At 40.3% G+C, this 23,864-nt stretch overlaps 1 long non-coding RNA gene across 1 annotated transcript in view; it reads right to left on the bottom strand.

Annotated features, from left to right (window-relative positions):
* Positions 1 to 3,119: 3,119 nt before the first annotated feature.
* Positions 3,120 to 23,864, bottom strand: part of LOC114027637 — a 32,258-nt gene continuing 11,513 nt past the window's right edge. Inside the window, exon 2 of the long non-coding RNA XR_003567278.1 lies at positions 3,120 to 3,670. This is a non-coding gene — a long non-coding RNA (uncharacterized LOC114027637). The remainder of the gene's footprint in view (positions 3,671 to 23,864) is intronic.

Here is a 23,864-nt window from a genome sequence, read left to right as displayed (position 1 = left end):
ACATAGGGGTTAAATGACTTGTGCAAGGTCACACAACTAATAAGTGTCTGAGGTCAGATTTGAACTCAGGTCTTTCTGACCCCAGGCCTAGCCCTTTATCCACTCTACCACCAAAGCGCCATGATTTTTAAAGTCCCTTCTAGCTCCAGAGTCTAGGAAATCCTGTTCTATCCGTTGAGAGCTGGTTAGCTCACAAACCTACATGCCTCCGTACCCTTGTTGGTAATGGCCAGAAATTCTTCACTTGTTGAAATCTTGCCTTTAAAACTCACTTCAAATGCCACCTTTTCCAGGAAGCCCTTCCTGATGTTTCCAGTTGGTAACAATTTCTTCCTGAGACCTCTAATAACACTCTGGACGTCGAATGCACTAACTATGTAATCTTGCTGTTATCTATTTATGCATATTATAGTTTTTTGTGTTTAGGTCATCTAGCCCTTAACAGACTTTAGGCTCTGTGAGAGCAGGAATCATGTCTTTTCTTAACTCTGTATCTGCCCCAGAGCTGAGCATGGGATTCTGTCCACAGCAGGCTTTTAAAGAACATTGATAATATGAAACCTATATCAAATTGCTTATTGTCTTAGGGAGGGGTGAGGCAGGGAAGGGAGGCAGTAAATTTGGAACTTAAAATTTGAAATGATCAGCAGGATTACTTCCTCCCTTGTTCTGATAAGTATATGTTCACTAATGCACCCTAGGTGCAGATAGAGTTAGCTTTGGGGACTACCAGGTTATGCTGTTGACTTATTGAGTTTACAAGCCACTAACCCCCCTGGTCTTTTCCCCTCAGCACCAACTGGGAAGCTCTGTTCTCTGTATCTCTGTATGTTGAATATTACTTTAATGAAACATTAAATAGGACGAAGTGATATATTCTGACCGCCAGAGGGCGATGGGATGCTGAATATCTATGTCTCAATAGACAACCCCTCCTTCCTCCTCCCTAGCCCCCACCCCACCCCCACCTACTCCCCAAAGTGGCTCACTCACTGTGATACTCAGGGGACCTCTAAACAAATCAGTCACAGAATGTCAGAGCTAGAAGAGACCTTAGGGATGGAGTCCAGTGCTTTCATTTTACTGATGAAGATGCCTCAAGTCACACATTTCTTAGCTTTTTCCAAAGACAATGTAGTACATTACAGTATACTTCTATAAGGAGTACTGAATTGAATTGAAAGAAATGGATTCTGTCTTGGCTCTGCTACCGTTAAATCGTGTGAGCTCAGACAAGTCCTTTTTGCTTTCTGAGCCTCAGTTTCTTCATATGTTAAATAAGGAAAATAATCTCTGCCCTGTCTCTCTCATGGGACTAATATGGTAAACGTGCTTTGTAAAATGTCAAGTGTTATAGAAATGAAACCTATTATTACTTACTAGCTCCTAGCACTTAGAACAACTTCCCCTTTTTCAGTGCTCTAAGAGCATTCATCCTTACTAGGTGAGTCAAATCAGGATGATATCATGGAAAAAGGACTGGGTTGGGAGTCAGCATATTTGAGTATGAATCTTTTCTCTGTCATTGACTCACTATATGACCTTTCCCCATATAGGCCTCAGTTTCCTCATCTGTAAGATTAGAGGGTTGAATTAGATTAAGTCTCTCAGGCATTTGCTAGGCTTTATAGCCTCTAAAGTGCATTCCAAATAAAATATTCTATGTGCTAAGTACTGGCTGGCTCTTACATTCTGTACTGTGTTCTAAAGTTCCCCCTAGCTATAGAGTTCTATGAATGAGATCCATAGCTAACATTTACATAGCACTTCAAGATTTACAAAGTGCTTTACATATGTTATCTCCATAAATTTGCATAATAAGTGCTATTCTTTCCATTTTACAGATGAGAAAACTGAGGATAAGTGAGGTAAAGTAACTTGCCAGGGTCACACAGCTAATAAGTATCAGAGACTGGATTCAAACTCAAGTCTTCCTGTCCCCATGCAGCATCCAGTGATTTATCTATTATCCCTCCTAGATACTAACCAGAAGCTATGGTATGCATTCTCTTCTTATAAATTCAAAAGATTCTTCTCACAGACCCTGCCCTCCCCAAGTCCCAACATACAAAGCTTCATCAGGCTGTAGAGAAAGATGTCCTCAAATCATACAAAGGGGAACATGCTATGTGATGGTGTCTTCCTTAGAGGCAGCTCTGTGGTGAAGAAGACAGAGCCCTGGGCCTGGATTCAGTAAAACATGAGTTCAAATCCAGCCTCTGACACTTATAAGATGTGTGACCTTGGGCAAGTCACTTAACCTCTATCTCCCTCAGTTTCCTCAACTATAAAATGGGGATAATAGTAATCCCTACCTCCTAGGGATAGTTGTAAGGATAAACTGAGATAATATTTGTAAAACATTTAACAGAGTGCCTGGCACATAGTAGGTGCTTAATGAATGCTTGTTTCCTTCCTTCCTGAGATGTTTCGTGCAATGTGAGTTTTCACAAATCATATTATACACTAACTGCACATAGGAATGCCTTATTTAAAGGAACCATGTGGTGAATGTGAATCCTTTCACAGTATGGTTAATTCTTCTTTTCTTCTATCCTTTTGAAAGTTTGTGTTTTCATAATATTCCTTTTCTCTAAATAGAGGAGGGGAATGGAGGGACACACCTGCAATCACACTCTGCTTCATAGGAGTGTCAGAAAAACTAAACATTTGCACTGCCCCCCACTTCCCTTTGGTCAGAGCAGCATGAAGGCTCTAAGGAGGAGGGAACAGATAAATAAATAGAATAAGGAAGGGGCAGAGAAAAGAAGAAAAAGAGAAAGAAAAATAAAGAAAACAGGCAAATAGAGAATGAAAAAAGAAGAAAGGAAAGTAGGAAGAGCAAGTGAAAGAAAAGAGGGAGGGAGGGAGAGGAGAAAGAGAGTATAGAAGAAACAGAAGAAAAGAGAGGGAAAAAGAGAAAGAAGAGAGAAAATGAGGGAGGGAGGAACAGATGATGTAGAGAGAAGAGAGGGGATGGAGAAAGAAAGAAAAAGAAGTAGGAGAAAAGAGAGAGAAGGAAAAAGGGAGGAAAAAAGAGTTGGGTTGGGGTGGGCAAAGTATTGTGGAGAGGATGAGAGAAAGAACCATAACGGAGAATCAAATGTCAAAGTACAAAGTTAAGCTGTTTCAGTGTTTCTTCCATTTATGTTAAAACGATTATTATTTTTTCAAACTTGACAACACAGCCCATCTGGGTCTTGTTGTCCCCTGGGTCCCATTATGAGGCCAGTTCAAGCTGACTCCCATGAACTTGTTAATAATAAAGAAATAAAATCCCTTGAGTGTCGAAGCGTTGTGTCACTGTCCTCGGGTTAGGTGGGACAGGGAAGCCCATGCTAACCCTCTTCTCCTTCGTAGAGACCTTGGTGTTTGGAGATCTCTGGCTGCAGCAACTTGCAGTTTCCTGGTTCGCCCTCATCTCCCAGCTCTTGATCAGCTGTGTTCCTTCCAGATTATCTCCTTCCAGGGCTCACTGCTCCTTTGCCTTCAGATCCTGAGCTCCTCTGTCACCTTTCCAGTGGCAGAAAGGAGGTCACTGTTAGACACAGGCTTGGAGGCAGGCAGCACCATGAGGTATCAGTCCCCAGGTCAATGCTTGTCCTCCCAGGAAAGTAGGAGAAAATACAGACCACTCAGCCTTCAACTGTCCTAGGACAGTCCTGGGTCCCTAAGGAAGAAGGAAAGAGACAATGAGATTTCAGAGAGCACCCGGTTTTTTCATCCCTTCTGGAGTGGCTATATATAGGTCTCTGGATAGATTTCAAGGGGCTTATGAATGGCACAAAAAATACACTTTTATTTCAGTATAATTTGTTTCTTATGTAATCCTATATATTGTATTTAATGCAGTTTAAAACATTATTCTGAGATGGGTTCCAGAAGCTTCATCAGATCAAAGGGATCCATGACAAAAAAAAAAAAAAAAAAAGGTTAAGGACCACTAAGGCTCTACAATTGTTTGAGTCAACCATTTTTCCAATCCCGCGAGGGACCTAAAGGCATGAAAGGGGAAGGGACTTAATATGGTATAGTGGCAAGATCATTAGGTTTTGAATCAGGGTACCTGGGCTTGAATCTTGCCTCAGACACTAGCTATGAGTTTAGACATTTCCCTTTTCTGAACCTTTCACTCTGTTCTTTCTATGCCTCTCTGCCCTTCTCCCACGCTTATACTTTCCCTTCATTCTTCTCTCTCTCTATCCCTTTCTCCCTATTTTCCTCTCCCTTTCTTCCCCTCCTGTTTTTTCTCTATTTTCTCTCTTCTATTTTTGTCTTCTTTCTCTCTCCCTCTTCCTTTCTCTGTTTCTTCCTCTGTCTTTGTCACTCTGCCTCTCTAGTCCTTTGTCCTTTTCTTCCTCTCTTTCATCTGTCTGTCTTTTCTTTCTTCTCTCTATTCCCTCTTTTTTCCTCTCTTCACTCCCCTCCTTTCTGTCTTTTCTTTCTTCTCTCTATTCTCTCTTTTTTCCTCTCTTCCCCCTTACTCCCTTCCTCTCTCTGTCTCTGTCTCTCTCAATGTTCTTCATTTTAAAGTGAAGACAAAGGCAACATGAGACAACTCTCATTTTTCTTCTGTAAAATGACGAGGCTGTCTTCCAGCTATGACATATGAAAAAGGGTTGCTATATTAGCAAAGGCCACAAAGCCAAGAGACACAACTGAAATGTGAGTTTAGGCCTCATAATTCCTAGCCTAGGGGTTCCCAGGCATACCACATCTGATAGAGCAATTTTAATCAGTGCAGGCACAGAAAGAAGAGACGTCATGTATCCTATTCTCAAACTGGGTGAGTGAGGGAGGGAACAACAAACCTTTAACCTGACTCTTTAGTGCATTTGAGCAGCTGTCTTATTTTCCTCTGCCTTCCATTCCAGACCTTATTTTCCTCAATCATTTCACCATTTATTAATACTTCAACACTTTGATGTGGAGCCCCCCTCACAAGTGTAGACCACAACTTTTCCAGACCTTAGTAAAGGGGTTGCCTGAATATGTGAGGCCAAAGGAATTCATCCTGTGGTTTCAACCATTTCTGCTTTCCTTTTATGTGTTATCTTCACCTATTAGAATATAAGCTCCTTGAGGGCAGGAACAGTCTTCTTTTTTTTTTTTTGCTTGCATTTGTATTCCCAATATTTAGCTCAGTGCCTGACACATAGTAAGTGCTTGAAAAATGTCTTGAATGAGTGAATAAATGAATGTCATATGCTTCCCCACGTGTAATTAAGCTGGTCTGAGAGAGACAGAGTCTGCCACTGAAGTCTGTACTCAAAAGCTTTCTAGCTGGGTAAGACCTACCAGTGCTTGTGTTCTACTAGAAGAGTCTCCAAGAATTTAAAGTCAGAGCATTACAGAATTTTTTCTTTTAGAAATCAAAGAAGACCTTAGAGATCATCTAATCCAGCCCCTTCATTTTACAAATGAGTAAACTGAAGTCCAGAGAGGTTGGCGATTTGCTCGAGGTTACTCAGCTATTAAGTGTCCAAGCCAGGATTCAAATCTGGGCCTTATGACTCCAAACCTTCATTAACATGTTCCTCAAACACCGCAAAAATCTAGCGCTATTTCCACTACACCATTTTGCTTGCAAACCATGATATAGGATTAGGGGACAACAATGGCAGGAGTTCTTCATTTACAAAACAAAACACGCTTATAAAACCTTAGGACTAGAAGGAAGGAATTTCAGTGATTCTTGCTTCTCTGCATTGGATAATTGATCATACTATATATTTCTTTGTCCCTGGGATGTTGACCAATCTAGTTCTCAGGTAAAAGGCCTTCATTTTTGGATAGTGTGTTTGTTAAAAGTGGGGAAAGAAAGAACCTGGGGTTGAAAAATCAGAAGCTATAGATGTACATTCCTGCTTTGATGCTTCCTACCTGTGTGACCTTGGGCAAATCACTTAACCTTGCTGGGCCTTAGTTTCCTTATCTGTAGAATAATGGAGTTAGACTAAATGATCTTACTAGCTCTAAATCCTATGATGTAATAAATGCCAACCAGAATAAACAAACAAATAAATAAATGAAACCATATATCACAGATCTCTACCAATTTTCAATGAGATCTCACCAAAATATGATCTTTCAATTCTCTGGTCACAGGGCAGTAGGTGGAATCTCAGTGGTGACCAGAGGGTATGGTCTTGTACAAGGATGAAAAGAAGAGATAACTCAGTTTGTTTAGAAATGGACTCCCAAAACTCTGGGCTCTGAACCAAGCTCTCTTATTAACAGAAAGGTGAAAACTCACTTGCATTAGGTTATATATGTACTATTTAGGGACATGGGTTGTGCTTGCTAGAATCAGGAAGGTTAGAAATGAAGGTCCTTTTGAGATCATCTAGTCCACCCCCTTCATCCACCTCCATTACATAGAAGAGGAAATTAAAGCCCAGTGAGGAGAACTGACCAGCTGAAGGTCAATGAGTTAATTAATGGCATAGGCGAAGTCCTGAATTTGGAGTAAGGGGGCCATGGTTTCAAAACTCACTCATGGACAAACCATTTCATCCACTAGGAGCCTCTGATTTCTCATCAATAAAATGAAAGAATTGGATTGAATAAGTTCTTTTCCATCTCTCACATTATGTATTCTGAAGGCCTTCTCATTGTTAAAATTCAGTGCTGAGGTCCCTCTGAGTTCCAATATTCTATATTCTAATGTCCCTTTTAGCTTGAGCATTCTATATCTTCAAATCCCCTTCTGCTCTAACATTCTATATTTTAACCTCTTTCAGCTCTAACACTCAATGAATGCTCTAAGACACTTCAAGACTCTGATATTCTATGTTCTTAAGTCTTTTCTAGTCATTAACACTCTATGTTCTATTGCAAATAATCTAAGATTTTTAAAAATGGTTTTGCTGAACTTCCCTCCCTTCTTTCTTTGTTTGTTTTTTATTATTATTAAAATTTTTTGTTTGAAGAGATGGCCCTCTAGGAAAGGGGAACATCTTGGTGGTTTAAAAACAAAAGATATCAATAAGGATCTTTTTTGAATATTTGGTTTTAAGGTTCCTCCCATCTCTAATGTTCTATAATTTTATACTATTCATCTTAACACCCTGAAATTTGTTCCATAAGTCTAAGAATGGGGAGTGGTAGAAGGTGAGGGACAGGATTGAAGTCTCTCACCAAAAACATCAGTGTCAGCTGGGAAATTTCTCTCCAAAACTCAAGGCTTTTTCTTCAACCAAATTTCTTCCCTTTGCCTAGATTCCTCATGGGAAAGGGAGCATAGCTCTGCTGGGGGTTGTGTTCTATCCCCTTCCCTAGGGACATCCTGCTTAGCCCTCCCTGTCTCCCTCCACAAACACTCGCAAGTGATCTCTAAGTTCCTTTGAAATGAAAAGTGTTTCCTCAGCTTCAGATTGCCCTGACTGGCCAAACTGGTTGCTCTATTCTGAACCCCTAGCCTCCCCCAACCTTGTCTACTGGAAAATATGATTCTAGAGGCAACCTTCTTGATTTGAGAGACTTGTATTTTTTGGCTATGTTGTATTACAAGAAGCCTTGGAGTTGGGCCAGGATGTGAAGCAGCTGCATAGCACAGGGAGACAGCAGGACATGCCTCTCTCTCTCTCTCTCTCTCTCTCTCTCTCTCTCTCTCTCTCTCTCCCTCTCTCAACATCCTTGGCTTTCTTTCTGCTTATCATATTTGTCATATTAGATCTATGGATTCAAAGTCCAGTCAACTCTGCAGTGACAAAAGGCCTTAAGAGTCAAACAACTCTACAGCTACTGTTTGCTAATAATAATTATATTAATAATAATAAAAAATGTTACGTACTATGCGTAGAAGACAGAACTAGGACCAATGGAAAGAAGTTACTAAGAGGCAGAGTTTGGCTCCATATAAGGGAAAACCTCCAAACAGAACTGTCCCCAAGTAGAATGGAGAAAATTAGAGAATAGAAGCATAGGATGTTAGAATGAAAAGGACTTCAGAGTTCTAGCTCAATCCCTTAATTTTACAGAATATGAAACTGAGGCCAAGAGAGGGAAAGTGACTTGGCCAAATTTACACATTTAGGAATTAGAATCATTCTTCCTGGTCCCAAGGGAAAGAGCTAAAAGCAACAGATAGAAGTTGCAGAGATTTTGAGTCAATATAAGGGAAAACTTCCTAACAATCAGACCAAACCAAAAGTGGAATGGTATGCTACAGGAGGCAGTGAATGTCTTCAAGTGGAGGCTGGCTGACCACTTGTCGGGAGTGCTGCGAAGGGGATTTCTGCTCAGGTTGAACTAGGTGCATTCTGAGGTCCCTTTCAGCTCTGAGGTTCTACATCTCCACGAATTAGATTCTGTGAGGATTTCATCGGTTGGAGGTTTCCTCCATGAAGTAGATCAGGGTCCTTCCACATCTCAGTAGGTGGTCAGAGGACCATAACCTTAGAGTTGGAATCTATCCAGTCCAGCCTCTCATATTACAGATGAAGAAACTGACTTCCAAGGAAGTTAAGTGATTTGTCCATGGGGACAAAGGTACTAAGTATGGATGGTGGGATTCAAACCTAGGCCCTCTGATTCTAGAACCAGTGCTCCTCTTATTGTATCATACTGTTCTTAATAAGTTGCCAAGAGCATTCTTGCCTGGTGGCCAAATCTCTGTTTATAAGATTCTCTGTTACCAGTTATATCCTTGAAGATTTCCAGCTTGGTAGGAGAACTTCCTACTGGAGTCTGGCTTCTCTTGGGCAAGCCTTTGAGAGATTAGAGAGATTTCCATGCCAAGAAGAAGCATCAAAGTTAGTGGAATAATAATGACTCTCATTTCTATAAAACTTTACAATTTTTCTTCTCACAACAATCCCTGTATAGTGCAATGATTACTATTTCCATTTTGCATTTGAGGAAACTGATGCTCAGAGAAGGGAAATAACTTGTCTAGGGTTACACAGCTTATAAGTGCCAGAGCCAGGAGTCCATCCTATGTCTCAGGCCTTTTCAAGGGATCTTTCCACTATGGCACATTGCCTTGCTCCTTGACAGTGGAAATGGGGGCACTGGAAGCAGAGCCTGGGTTTAAATTCTGCTGCTGACACTCCCTTTGCAACTTTGAGGAAGCTCTTTAATCTCTCAGCCTCAGTTTCCTCATCTGTAGATTGTGTGTAGGACAAGATGGCTTTCTAGGTCCCCTCTAGCTTTCTTTCGACTTAGGATTCTCTGATCCTGGCTCAGAGAGGTGTCTGACTCTCTGGAAGAAAAAAAAGAGAAGTGAGCTTCTCTCGATCAGACAGAATCAATTGAGTTCTACTTGCTGGATCTAACTGTTCATTTTTGTAGGAGCAGATAACTTAGTGGAAAGAGTCCTGGACTTCAAGACAGAAAACCTGCATTCAAATTCCACCGACACCACTTTCTGTGACCTTGGAAAACTTGTCCAATATCTCTGAGGCTCAATTTCCTCATCTTTCAAATGGGGATAAAATTCTTGCTTTATCTCCCTCATGAGGCTGTTGTGAGAAAATTGCTTTGTAAACTGTAAATCCCTGTAGAAATGTGAGTGATTATTATTCTTCTCAAGGGAAAATTGTGAAGAATAAATGAGATAATGGGTATAAAGCAATTTGTGGCTAGAAAACACTATATAAACAGGAGCTATTTTTATCCTGAGGTTTGTTTCCCTACCTATAGGAAAACAGGCATCTAGGCAGCTAGGTGATAGAGTGGTTGGCCTGGAATCAAGAAGAACTGAGGTCAGATCCAGCCTCTGATACTTCCTAGCTATGTGACCTTGAGCAAGTTTTCTTAGTTTTCTCATCTGTAAAATGGGAGTAATAGTAACAACTGCCTCCTAGGATCACTGAGAAGATAAAAAGAGATAATGTTTGTAAAGCACTTTGCAATTTTTAAATAGTTACATAAATGCTAGTTGTTGTTGCTGTTGTTATAGGAAACTGTCCCTGGAAGATACTCATCTACTTTCTTTAAACCTTCTGAGCTAGAGATGCCGTAGGCTTCTTGATAATGTGCCCAAACATCCTGCAGCCACCTCCATCTAAAAAGCCTCCTTCATTCCCAAACTGAACGACTCTTGCTGCCATCTCAGTGGATTCTCTCTTGTGCAAACAAACATTTGTGGTTCACCACCACCACCACCACCACCACCACCACCACCCCACCCCAGATGCTCTCCCATAGAGAAAGTTGACATGGCTACTAAGCCACTATTCTCAGCCTTAGTAGAAAGAGCACTGGACCTGGACTCCAAAGACTAGGAGGCAGCTAGGTCACCATGGTAAGTCATTTCCTTTTTTCTTAGCCTCAGTTTCCTCATCTGTAAAATGATGGCAATATTACTCTTATTACTTACCCCACCTTACAAGGCTGGTGTGAGGAAGCTAGGATTGTGGATTTAGAGGTAGAATGGACTTTTAGAAGATACCTATCTAGTCCTCATTTTACAGATGCAGAAACAGGTTCAGAGCAGTCAAGAGATTAGACCTGGGGCACATAGCTAGTAAGTATCAAAGACAGGATTTGAACTTTGCTCTTTCTGGCTCCAAGTTCAGCACTCTATCCAGAAAGTGTTTTGTAAATATTAAAGGACTATAGATGTGTGAAATATCATCATCACCATCACTAATACTGTTGTTATTATGGTTATTACCATTATTATTATTATTATCATGGGATCTATGATTTCTTGTCAACAATAAGAATTCATTTATTAATAATATTATCATATCATTAATTTATTAATTATTTGTTAATAAGCATTTATTAAGTGCCCATTATATGCCAGGCATTGTGCTAACCACTTGGATACAAAGAAATCCAACATCTCAAAGAGCTCACAGACTAATGGGGAGACACATACAAATAACATACAAATAAATTATATACAGGTTAAATTAATTGGAGATAACCAAACAGAAGGAGAGTACTAGCATTAAGGGAGATTGGGAAAGGCTTCTTGTAGAAAAGGTGGGATTTAACAGGAACTTGAAGGAAATCAGGGAATCCAGGAGGTAGACATGAGGAGGAAGAGAATCCCAGGAATGAGAAGCAGTTAGTGAAAATGCCTGGAGTCAGAAAATGGACTGTCCTGTAGGTGGGGAATGTGATTTACTGTATGGCAGAGTACATCAAGGGGAGTAAGGTGTAAGAAGATTAGAAAGGTAAAAAGAGACCAGGTTACAAAGGGCTTTAAAAGTCAGATAGAGATTTCATCTGTGCATAGAATTCCTAATAAATAATTCTCTCTTCCAATGTCGAGTAGAACATGCTCTAAAATTTAGAATATTAGAGAGTTGCTTGGGCATAGTAAGAGGTTAAGTGACTTGCCCAGGATGACGTAGAATGAGAATTTGAACCCAGGTCTTGGTGACTCCAAAGCCATTTCTACCCTCTATTGCACCACACTGCATCTCAAATTATTTTCATTGTTGCTGTCAAAGTTCATAGGAAGGAGACACTGCTGGAGCCTGATGTAAAATGTCATAACATGAAAAGCAAAATGTTTGAATGAAATGTACGGTAGCACTTAAAATATAGAATGTTCATATAGGAGGGCACCACAGAACACAGAACAGGGATAAAAGGGGCCCTAGAAATCATCTAGTTTACCACTCTTTTTAAAAAAAAATTATTTATTAATTTTTAATTTTCAACATTCACTTCCATAAGCTTTTGAGTTTAAAATTTTCTCCTCTTCCCTCTTTCCCCTTTCCCCACCCCAAGATGACATGCAGTAGGTTCTACATATATATATGTACATATTAAACATATTTGCACATTAGTCATGTTGTAAACAAAAATTAGAACCAATGGGAGGAACCATGAGAAAGAAGAAGCAAAACAAAACAACAAAAAAAGAGAGCAAATAGTATGCTTCAATCTGCATTTAGACTCTTAGTTTACCACTCTTGCTTTAAAGATTGGGAACCCAAGGTATCAGAAAGGTTATGAGATTTTCCAAAGGCCCCACACAGCAAACCATTAGCAGATACAGGACTAGAACCCAGTTGTCCTGATAACCCAAACAGAGTACTTTGCGTTGTAGAATCTGGCCTATCTCAATTTAATGGAAATGCATGGGCATGTTTTGTCTTGGGGAGTTAATGTGTGTGTGTGTGTGTCTGTGTGTGTGTGTGTATTGTTTAATCTGTGCAGACTGAGTTGCTCCTAATGAGAAGACATATGCAACAAGACTCTTACCCTTTAATTGTGAAAAGAAGATCTAGAATCAGATAAAGATCATATTTCTCCTTCAACAATAGTAACAAAAGAACATTTTTAGAAACTATGGTGATAGCTAGAAAACTCCTTTCATTTCAAAGAGCACCAAGAACAGCATGTTTGGGAATCCTGAGGGTACATACATTCTGCACAAAGTTCTCTCTGGTTCTCCTCACCTAAAATTCCTTCCTCCCATACTGAATGGCTGTCATGGGGAAGAGGAATTAAGTTGGCTCTGCTTGGTCCCTGAGGGTAGAAGTAGCAGCATTGGGGGGGGGGGGTTTGGGGAGCATAGGGGGAGGAGAGATTAGGGAGTGGAGTTATCCACAGGCTGAGTTTGGCTTAATATAAGGAAGGGATCTCTAATAATCAATGGAATGGATGGGCAGTAGTGAGCCTCCTGTCACTGAGAGGCTGCAAGATCAAATGGCAGAGGAGCCACATACGCAAAATAAAAAGTTAGTCTAGATGAGGTTCCTTCCAACTCTAAAATTATGTTTTCCCTTATCTACTCTTCAAGACCCAGATCAAATCTAACCACAATTTCCCCTTTTCACTCATCTGTAGTCCTTACTGTCTGTACTCTTAATTGAATACTTAGGAAGTACTTTCTTGTCCTGTTGGTTAACTTTTAGCATGTAGAAATCTTATTTGGAGGCATAAGGGCTAGAGAGCCAGTTACGGATTCACTAAAGCCTGGTTTTGACACAGCATCACTGTGTGACCCTGAGAACTTGACATGTCAGCCTCTCCTCCGGCCCCCCAACTCTCTAAAACATTATGCATGAATTGCTGATCTGTATTAGGTTGAAGGAAAACGCCATATGAAGAATTTCCTCCATCAATGATATCACAGGTATAGAGCACAGAAGCATACCTCACTAAAGGACACTGACTAGGTCTAAAAAACATGATTTTAGGTTAAACATTTTGGGGAGTATCACAGTATAATGAAAATAGTAGCAGACCTGCAGTCAGAATACCTGGGTTCGAAACGAAGTTCTGACTTACTAGCTGTGTAAGCTTGAAGCAAGTTGTTTAACCTCTATACGCATCAGTTTTCTCATCTGTAAAATGGGGATAATGGTATTTGCACTACCTACTTTACAAAGTAATTGCAGGGAAAACACTTTGTAACCTTTAAACCACTATAGAAATAAGAGCTAGTACTGTTATTAGCACCACAGGAATAATGTTAAAATGTTACGAATAGGCAGTTGCCAAATGGTGTCATAGAAGCATTTTGCAATGTTATGGTGAGGTTTGGTTATAATTAAGTAATGATGTTATTGTAACATGTTCCTGGTTTGAGCAACCTTATGCTAAAAAAACCTCTACTTCTCACTGTTAAAAGTAGAATTTCAATTAATGTCTTCTGGCTAGACAATTGATTGAAGAAAAGATTCCATATGAATTAAAGCTTTGCTACTGATAGAGAAATCTAAATCTTAATTTGTCAATTCATTGTTATTATTCCTGCTACCATTTCCAACTCTAATATTGTTCAACGCCCTAATATTTTGTTCCCTGTTTCCTTCTAATTGTGCTGTTTTGTGTTCTATGTTCTGTATTCAAGCCCCTCATTTTGACGGAGGCAAGAAGTGACTTTCTCAGAGAAGGGAAGTGATTTGCATAGGGACATATGAGGAGTTAACGGTAGGGCTGAGATTAGAACCCAGGCCTTCTGACCCCCAGCTTAGGCTCATCCAGACTACCCCTCAAAAAATATTTTGGCTCCCTGGCTAGGATGTGTAGCCCCCAAAGCTGGTGTCCTGGACTCAATGTAGTTTGATAGTGGGTACCTAGCACAGAGTTGGGCACACAGGGGCACTCATGGCAAGAACCCATGAAGGTTGGCGGTATCTCCCTCAGTGTTCCTGGCCACACCCCGCCTTTGCATTCAAACATTCTCCAAGGTACAGAAGCCAGGAAACAGTAAGGGAAGTTGCCAATAGGTTTTACACAGACATGCCCGAAGCTGGCAGAGTGTTGTTGACACAATTAGCTCCCAATGGGGACAGAAGCCTGAGAGGGTGGAGAAAGGGATGGGAGGGTCTCAATGCCTCCTTCTATATAACCAACCACACTGTTTATTGGGCTGTTCTCTGCCTCAGCCTGTCTACTCCCTTCTGGCCAATTCTCAGTATAGAAACGGTTGCAGCAGCTCCACAATTTAATAAGGATAATGATGGGCATTTATTATCACAATGCATTTTACAATGCACAAACTATTTGATCCCAAAACAAACCTTAGAAGGAAGCAAGGCAAGGCAGGGCTGTCTTCCCATTTTACAGAAACAGAGACATAGGAAACAAGGTCAAACTTTTAGAAAGCTTCCATGTCTTCAGGACTTTTCTGGCTCTGAAAAACATCCATAACAGCTAATAACAACAATAGCGAACCACAACAGCAGTGACAGCTAACATTCATAATGCACCTACTTTGTGCTACACTGTGCTAAGTGCTTTATAAAATATTTTCTCCTTTGATTCTCACAACAACACAGGGAGGTAGGTGCTTTTATTATCCCTATTTGGCAGAGGTTAAGTGACTTGCTTAAGGTCACACGGCTAGTAAATGTCTGAGATGGGATTTGAACTTAGGTCTTCCTGATTCCAGGCTTAGTGGCACATCATATGGTTTAAGGTCCCTTCTAGCTCTCATACTTAATTTTCTATATTCTAAGTGCAGTGGTAGAGACCTCTCTGATACCTCACTATAGCATTGAGTGAGTCTGGCTGTCCAAGGCTTTGAGTGAAAGCTGTGACAATTCCTATCTGCCAAAAGACTTTAGAAGGGATTGGTAACAGACTGTGCATCTAGCATCTAAGGACCAGCCTAACTAGCTAAATGTAAGGAGGGCTATCACCCAAAGGTTGGCCACTGGATGCTAAGATCATTCAGCCACAGAAACTCATGAAAACTAGCCATCTCCTACCCAGTGAGTATTTTCACTGTACTATAGTGAATAATTATAGATCCTGGAAGCGTTGCAGTAGGTGCTTTCAACTTAAAATGTAAAGAACATCTCTTTAGACATAATGTAATGGAAAAAAAAGAAATCTGGAGTGAAAAGATCTGTGTCACTTTAGGCAGGTTGTTTAATTTCTTTGGACCTCAGTTTTCTCATCTAGCCAATTCCCAGACTAGAAGGAAATAGAGGCAAAGGTGTGCAGTGGAAGGAACACTGGACTGAGAGGTAGAAGGAAGCCGGATGGGAATCTATCTGACCTCCAACATTTACTAGCTATATGACCCCCGGCAAGGCATCTAATCTTTCTGAGCTTCTGTTAGATCATCTGTGGGGATCAAATGAAAACAATGTGTGAAAAGTGTTTTGAGAACCTTAATATGCTATACAAATGTCAGTTTTCACTGTGATTATTTGGAAAATGAGACGGTTAGACTAGATAATCTTTGAAATCTGTTCCAACTCTGAATCCTATAATCCTGTGACCCAGCAAATTCCCTTCTAGCTCCGACTTTCTATGTCCCACGTTTGAATATCATGTTGAGTGCAGCAAAGCCCAATTTACTATAGATGTTGATGACTTGTAAGCTTGGGGTCATAGGTCATAGACTGCGAGCTAAGAGAGCTGGAAGGGACCTTAGAGTAAGCCCATGGAAATTAAGTGACTGGTTCTGGGTCACACACCTAATAACAGAGTATAAGACCTTCTTGATACTTTGTTTAATAATTTAATACTTCAATGTCTATTATCTGCCCCTTACCTTCTGTAATTTCATCAATGGTAATGGGAGGAAATCAATTGATCTGGGCATTCTGATTAACTCTTTTACTCCTTTAGAGGTTGTGACATTCTCTGATCAAAACTGATGGAATCAAGAGGTAAGTAGCTATTGCTGATCAAGGATCAACCACCTGCTAGCCCTTTAAAAGGCAAGACACTCCTTAGGACGCAGTCAGAAATGGAATCATTCCTCACCTCTTTTTTTTATGGGAGGTGGTTATTTGTTTTCTCTTCCTTCCATCAACTATAGTTTCTTACAATGGACCTACTTGTCTAGTAAGAAACACTGGACCCAGTGAGGAGCAAATTGTGAGTCAAAGGAGGAGACAGATTTGAGGGTCTTCTCAAGACAGTCAGTCTTGGCAGTTGAGATGGAGAAGAACAGGTTCGAGCACTCAAGCTGAACAACCTGCCCAACATATATACTGTACCCAGGGGAAGAAACATAAGGACACCATGAGAAAGGAAAAGATATTAGGGCCTTGCAGTGTCAGATATGTGAGTTTCCCTGTCTACATATTGGTTGTATGTGCCTTGTCTACTAGTGTACTTTAAGAGTGTGTCTACTTTTCCTACTGATGCTGTGTGTAGTTGTGGAAGAGTGTATTCAAGCTTGATGAGAAGAATGTTTTTGTAGCTATTATTTTTATGATGCCATCTAGACAAATGCCATTGTGTAGAGATAATTATGTCTACTGGCTGACTATTAAAGGTAAGTACATCAGTGGGGGCTCATTAGTTGCAGTTTTAGGAGTGTGGACCCATAGAATACCTTGATCATGATGGTAATTACTCCCTAAAACCCCTATGCTTTTGGGTTAAGGAGGATTATGGAGGGAGTGATACACTAAGAAATCTGTACCTTCTCTTTTGAACTGGACCCTGGCTTTTATTGAAGCCCCCCATGTGCTTATCTGATTTGTTGCTGACTTTAAATCCATTGGTATCTCCTCAAGAATCCGGAGAGGCATCTTTTATCATTCAGCAACAAATCACCAGAAATATTTGCCATACCTCCAAAAGATATCAGAATTTTATGAACCCAAAAACATCATATGTTCCTCCCAATGCAGCCCTCCTGACAAAATACTTTCTGATATAGAACATCCTGGAAATACCAGCTGGGTATTTCTGCCCTGGATTTCTTTTCCAAAGCTTTCTAAGTACAGATCAACCTCTAGCAGATTAATTCTTGTAGAAATGAAAAAAAAAACCCTTAGAAATCATTTAGTTTGACCCTTCCATTTTAAAGAAGGGAAAACTGAGGCTCTGAGAAGTGAAATGACTTGTCCAAAGTCATAGGGGAAATTAAATGACAAAGCCCAGAATTTGAGCCTATGTTTTCTGACTCTGAATCCAGGACTGACTGTTCCTAAAGTGTTCATGCCCACATAATCTTTTAGATTGCCACCAGAATTTGTTCTGGTATATGCTGTCTTATTTCCATAATCCTGGGCCATCTTCCCACTTTCTGATACAACTGAAGTACCTGTAACCAGATTCAATTCGATTCAATAAACATTTACTAAGTGCCTACTATGTGCCAGGCACCGTACTAAGTGCTTTGCTATAGCTTGGGATCAGACACCTAGTGTCCCCAGTAAAGACAGCTTCTGGATCATCCAAAGACTCCTCAAGACTCAAGGTCCCACCTGCTTTGTTGGGAATGTTTTTGCTAACCAGTTTTTCTGGGCATCTGACTAGCAGCAACAACTTGGTTCACATTTATATAGTATAATATGGTTTGCAAAGCACTCTTCGTTGATTGTCTCATTCCATCCTTACAAAAACCCTATAAGTATTGTAGTTTTATTATACCCATTTTGCAGATGGGTAAGAGGTCTGCAGAAGTTAAGTAACTTAGCCAAGAATACACAGCTGGTAAGCAGACAAGTCAAGATTCAATACCAAGTTCTTTATTCCAAATCCATCGTTCTTTTCATGACATCAAAGAAGCCTACCCTACTAGGGTGGCAAACAGAGGTCCATTTAGGTAACCTAAGCATCTTTGTATAACTTCCCCTTCAAATTCTCAGCTATAAATATCAGAATCATCTTTAACTCTTTCTTCCTCTCCCTCCCTCACCTCCCCAATCCAATCAGTTGTAAATCCTGATGATTTTACTAGGGCTATGTGTCTCACAACTGTTCCCACATATCCATTCTGACTACTACCACCCTAATTCAAGCCACCATAGCCTCGATATCATCTTACTGGGATTATTTTATTATTATTATTAATAGCTAGCTTTTATAGCATACTGTTTTAAGATTGGAAAACGTTTATACACGTGTGTATGTGTGTGTGTGTGTGTGTGTGTGATCTTATTTGATCCCCACAACAACCCTGTAAGGTAGGTGCTATGATAAACCTCATTTTACAGATGAGGAAAGTGAAGCTGATATAGTTTAAATGACGTGCCCAGAGTCACATGTATGATGAGTGTCTGAGGTCAGATTTAAACTCAGGTGCTGCTGACTTCAAGTCCAGTGCTCTTACCCTCAAAACAACTTAATTAATTAAGTAGACACTTAGTAAATGCTAGTTTACTGACTGGTTGACTACTTTAAAAGCCTCCTAACTCATCTCTCTGTTCTCAGGCTCTATCCTCTCCAGGCGAACCTTCACAGAGCTGCCAAAATAAACTTCCTAATGAACAGGTCTGACCATGTTGTTCTCCTGCTCCAAAGTTTTCAAGTGGCTTCCTTTTGCCTTTAGGATAAGAAATGAAAAATTGTTAGCCGGGTGGTTAAGCCCTTCTACAATCTAGCTCCAAATTCCCTTTCTAGCCTTCTTTCACCCTTCTTCCCTTTATACCCCTTAACTTTTACACACACACACACACACACACACACACACACACACACAATTTCTCACTATTCCCTGTCTCTTGACCTTTTCTGCCTCTATGTGGATGCCTCTATGTTTAATTTAGGCACTACTTCCCCCATGAAGACCATTCATGATTTCCCCGTGTCCAGTTGAAAGGGATATCCTCATGTTTTCCTAAAGTATTTCATTTGGTCCTCTCCCTTACCTCCACCATATTCTACCCTGTATCATATAATCAATCCTCAACTTTTACAGGGGCAACATTCCTAGAAAACAGAGCCAAAGTAAAAAATGTGAATGTTGATGTGTTGAACCTATGGGAAATTGGGGGTTAGATTCCTGTGACCACCAAAAAAACTGTAATCTTTTGTTAGACATTGCTGAAAATACACTTTTCTGCATACAATTCCTTATAACAAAACAGTAATTCTGTTAACATACACTTTTCCTAACACAGTAACCATGAAATAGCTTATAAAATACAGTACACAAAATAAAATTGGTAACATGCAAAACATTTTCCTCTCTCTAGTAATTCCTAGAATTCTGTGACCCTTTTTGTTAACACCTCAATTAAAAAACAAAAACAAAAACATCGATTTCAGACAATATTCACTTTCTATAACCCATGAAATCCACAGTACCATAAATACTACACAGCAAATAAAATTCTTAAAATTTAAATACTTTTTAACCTGAATCTTACCTTCCGTTATGTCATGTAGTGTGAGGTGTTGTACTGTGCACTAAATAATAAAAAACATTCAACCAATGTATGGATAGTTCTTTACAATGATAAGGTGAACAAGACCCACGAAACACCTAATAGGATACCAGCCACTCCACAAATGTGTGTGCATCTTGCCTCTCTTTTTTTTTCTCTATTGCACACAGCTATGAATGTGTGGTTGCCAACAAGAAAATGAGGTTACTAATAAAATCAAGCCAATATTTGAAGTTGCCAAAGTTAAACATGCTAATATTGAGGTTTGACTGTACTTATTTCTAGACATGACGTATCCCCTCTCTCCCTTTATTACTGTAAGCCCTATGTAGGCTATAGCTCTATATACTTAGCCTATATATGTATTACTGTAGCTTTATATATGCCATTTTCTACCTTCAAATCCATAGTATTGGGCACAAGGCCTTGTTTAGAATATCATAAAATTTAGAAGTGGAAGGTATCTTGGGTATCATCTAATCCACTGGCTAGGGGGCATAATGGAGAGAGTGCTGGCCCTGAAGTCAAAAAAACCTGAGTTCAAATCCAGTCTCAGACACTTACTATCTGTATGACCTTGGGTAATTCACTTAACCCTGTTTACCTCAGTTTCCTCATGTGTAAAATGAGCTGGAGAAGGAAATGCAAACCACTCCAGTGTTTTTGCAAATAACTGAATGAAAATAATCCATTGACTACAAAGATGGGGGAACTGAGGACCAGCAAGCTTACTTAGCTCATCCAAGATTACACAGGTAACATATTGCTAGACTTAGGATTCATACTCAGATCTATTGAAACCAGACATAGTGCTCTTTAACCCTTTGGTTTCTAGCTTGATTTGAATAGAATTGAACAGGCTGGGACCCCAGGAAGAAAGAATCTAACTCCTACTTTAAGTAATCCCCTCCATAAAAAATGAGTTGTTGAGCATATGATATAAGGCTACTTACTCCCTCTACATTAAGGCATTTAGTTGCACTTTGGGATGGCTCTAATTGCTAGAATATTTTTCCTTGTGTCCAAGGAGTCTAATCCTTTTTCCCCATTACAGACCTTCAAATACTTGAAGAGAGCTATCATATCCCCACCTACTCTTCTCTTCTCCAGCTAAACATCTCCATTTCCTTGATATGATCCTCATATAGCATCTTCTGCAGTTTGTCTCCACATCCTCATGGTTTTCCTCCATTGGCTGAGTGTGGTCTTGTTAGTTAACATCTCCCATGTAACCAGCAGGTTCTAAGAGAGGCAGCAAATTGAACTGGCCAAAGACTGGATTTGGTTTCAGAAGGTCTAAAGTCAAGTCCAGATTTCTGCCACTGAAGAGTTATGTGCACCAAGACAAATCAGTTTCCTTCTCTGCACCTTAGTTTTCTTCTCTATAAAATTCGGAGACTGAACTAGAGAACCTTTTAAGGTCTTTCCAGCTATAGTAACCTATTTCTTAGGTGTCATTCCTACAGGATTAATTAAGCCTGTAGCTTCCCTTTCCTAGGCCCCAAATACACAATCCCAGGTCCCCAGCCTGCTTGGCAGCCCATCTCTTGGCCAAGGCTTCTTGGGGAATAGTCCTGGAGAGAGTCAATAGGCCATTCAGCACCTTTTGGAAGCTCTCAACAAGCTGTCTATAGGAAGCTGGCTTGGGGACTGGCCTCTCTCCAATGCCTCTTGACAATCTCCCCTGCATGGGAGGGTGTATCCCTTGGGCAGATCCAAGTCCTTCCACGGCTGCCTGCCTGGCATCAGACAGTGTGGGTGATGCCATTTGTTTTTTTGTAGCTCACAGAGAATCCAATGAAGGCATCTAATTGGGATCCTGGAACTGCTGGGCTCCCATTCCCCCTCACAAAAAATTAAAATAAAACCCCCAAACAACAACAACAACAACAAAAAAAACCTAGTTGTTTTCTCTAGTTATAATTATACAAGCCCACATCTATATGCCACTTTGAGAATCACAAACTTCTTTCTTCACAGCAGTACAGCATGTGTATGAGCCCCATTTTACAAACAAGGACTTAGAGCCAGAAGACAGAAGTGAAGAGTCAGATTGGTAGAGTGAAAAGAGTATGGAATTTCAGAATCAGAAATCTGCCTTTTGGCATTTATAAGGAGGATGACTTCAGGCCACTCACCTCCCCTCTCTAGGCATGGTCCTGGTCTGTAAAATGAAGAGTTTAAACTAGACACCTCTAAGCTCCTGACAGGCTCCAGCATTCTGGAATTCAATGGAATTGAAGCTCAGAGAAATGAAATAACTTGTATGGACATTTCTTTAAAATTTTATATTTATAAAGTACTTTCCACAAACCACCCTATTTGATTCTCAAAACAGCCTTGTGAGGGAGACAGGACAAGTATTATTATCTTCTTATTTCCAGATGACAAAATTGAGGTGAAGAGAGAGGAAGTGATTTTCATTAGAATGGAAACATTTTTCAGCAGTCATTGACCCTAGGCTGAATTTTACCTCCATACTCAGTAGCCATGTGAATAAGGAGAAGCCTCTCTGAGCCTCAGTTTCTTTGTCTGTAACCTGGCTTAGACTTTCCTTATTGATGGAGATTGATGTGACTCAATGTTCCACTCCGGGTGAGAGTTTGGGAGAAGGATCTGGGTCTTCTGGGTTCTAGCTTTGAGAAAGAAAACAAGAGGTTCCAGATTCCCTCTAGGGAGAGGTCCTGAAAGGGAGAGGATGGCTCTGTGAGGAGGCTGGCTTGTAGAGGCGCTGGCACCTTGATCATGTCCTTATTCCCAGAGTGTTTCCTCATCCATAAAATGTGGATAATAATGGTAGCTACCTCCCAGGGTTATTGTAAAGACAAATGAGATATAACTGTAAAACACTTAGCACAATGACTAGTACGTAGTAAGTATTATATAAATGTTCTTCTTATATATATATACCTATATATATCTCCCTGCAGAGAATCTGGAACTGCTTGTCTTGTCTCTCAAAACCAGAAGCCAGTAGACCAGGATCTCTCTTCTCTCAAACATTGGCCAACTACATTCCATCCCACCCATCTCCCTCTGCCACCGCTCGTCCCCCTTCTTAGACTTGGAGCTTGAGTCTTTAATCTCCACCCAAGAGGACAATCTTATGCAATTGGGCTTTGAGCCTTGGATTACATGTTGAATAGGACTAAATATATTTGTCCTACCTACCTCACAGGGTTAGGGTGAAATTTAGATGAGGTGATACATGTGAAGCATTCTGTAAACCTTAAAGTGTTATCATAAGGTTAGTTGTTGTTATGGTAACAAATCAGTTTCCACATGTCCCCCTGTGGGGGAGGCAGAAGAGGTATTATTATCCTCATTTTCATAGAAAGGTAGACCTAGAAGAGATATTAAAGACAATCCAGTCTAACTCCCTCCTTTTACAAATGAACCCCAAAGATCAGAAAGGCTAAGGAGGTGGTCACATGGTGAGTCAGTAGCAGACCCAGGACCTGAACCTAAATGTCTTTACAGAAGTATAAACTGAAGCTCAAAGGAGGAGTGACTTCCCCAAGGTCAAAGGACAAATAATCAAGGATTGCCACTATAGTCATTCATCTGCGGAGAGAGAGGGTTTTAATCAGAGAGGTAGTTACTGGCATCAACATCAGCTTTGGTTGAAATTCTATCAGCACAGACACAGCTGCATACCACTGGACTTGAGGACCTGGCCTGTCCCTAACTGCCCCAATCTGGTGGCACTCATCATTTAGGCCCCAAGCAGAAGTCTCTCTCCCAGCTCCTTTTAATGCACATTTTCTACAAGACTCATTCTCAAGCAGAGAAATACGTGGATGTTGTTGCCTTCTCTCCCTGAATTCTAAGGTAATACTCTTGTTAAGGAGACTGGGTCATTACACACATATGGACATTTCTGAGCTAATGTTTCTACAGAGATTTCTGGTTGCCTAGCATCCTTTGTCTCAAGTGATGGTCACAACTACCCTGTGCTATGGGATAAATAAGAATTCTTTCCATTTCACCTGTGAATAAATTGGGGATTAGAAAGCTTAGATGACTTTCCAATGGTCATACAGCTAGTAAGTGGCTGAGCCAGGTCTACTGACTTTAAATTTAGTGGTATTTTTGCACTGTGCCTGACTTTCTATTTCCGTTTTTACCTTTAATGTTTTAGCCCCAAGACCTCTAATCCCAAGATTCTTAACCTAGAGCCTGTGAAATTGTTTTAAATAGATAGATGAGTAGGTAGATAGACAGATAGATAGATAAACTGTATTTCAATATTATTGGTTTTCTTTGTAATTCTAAATATTTTATTTTATGCATTTAAAAACATTCTTCTGAGGGCAACTAGGTGGCGAAGTGGATAGAGCACCACCCTGGAGTCAGGAAGAT

Source organism: Vombatus ursinus, unplaced genomic scaffold (assembly GCF_900497805.2).
Source record: "Vombatus ursinus unplaced genomic scaffold, bare-nosed wombat genome assembly UNPS02014863.1, whole genome shotgun sequence".
In the NCBI taxonomy this organism is placed as follows: Eukaryota; Metazoa; Chordata; class Mammalia; order Diprotodontia; family Vombatidae; genus Vombatus; species Vombatus ursinus.
The sequence above is the reverse complement of the archived record's forward strand: the minus strand, read 5'-3'. Positions and strand labels throughout refer to the sequence as shown.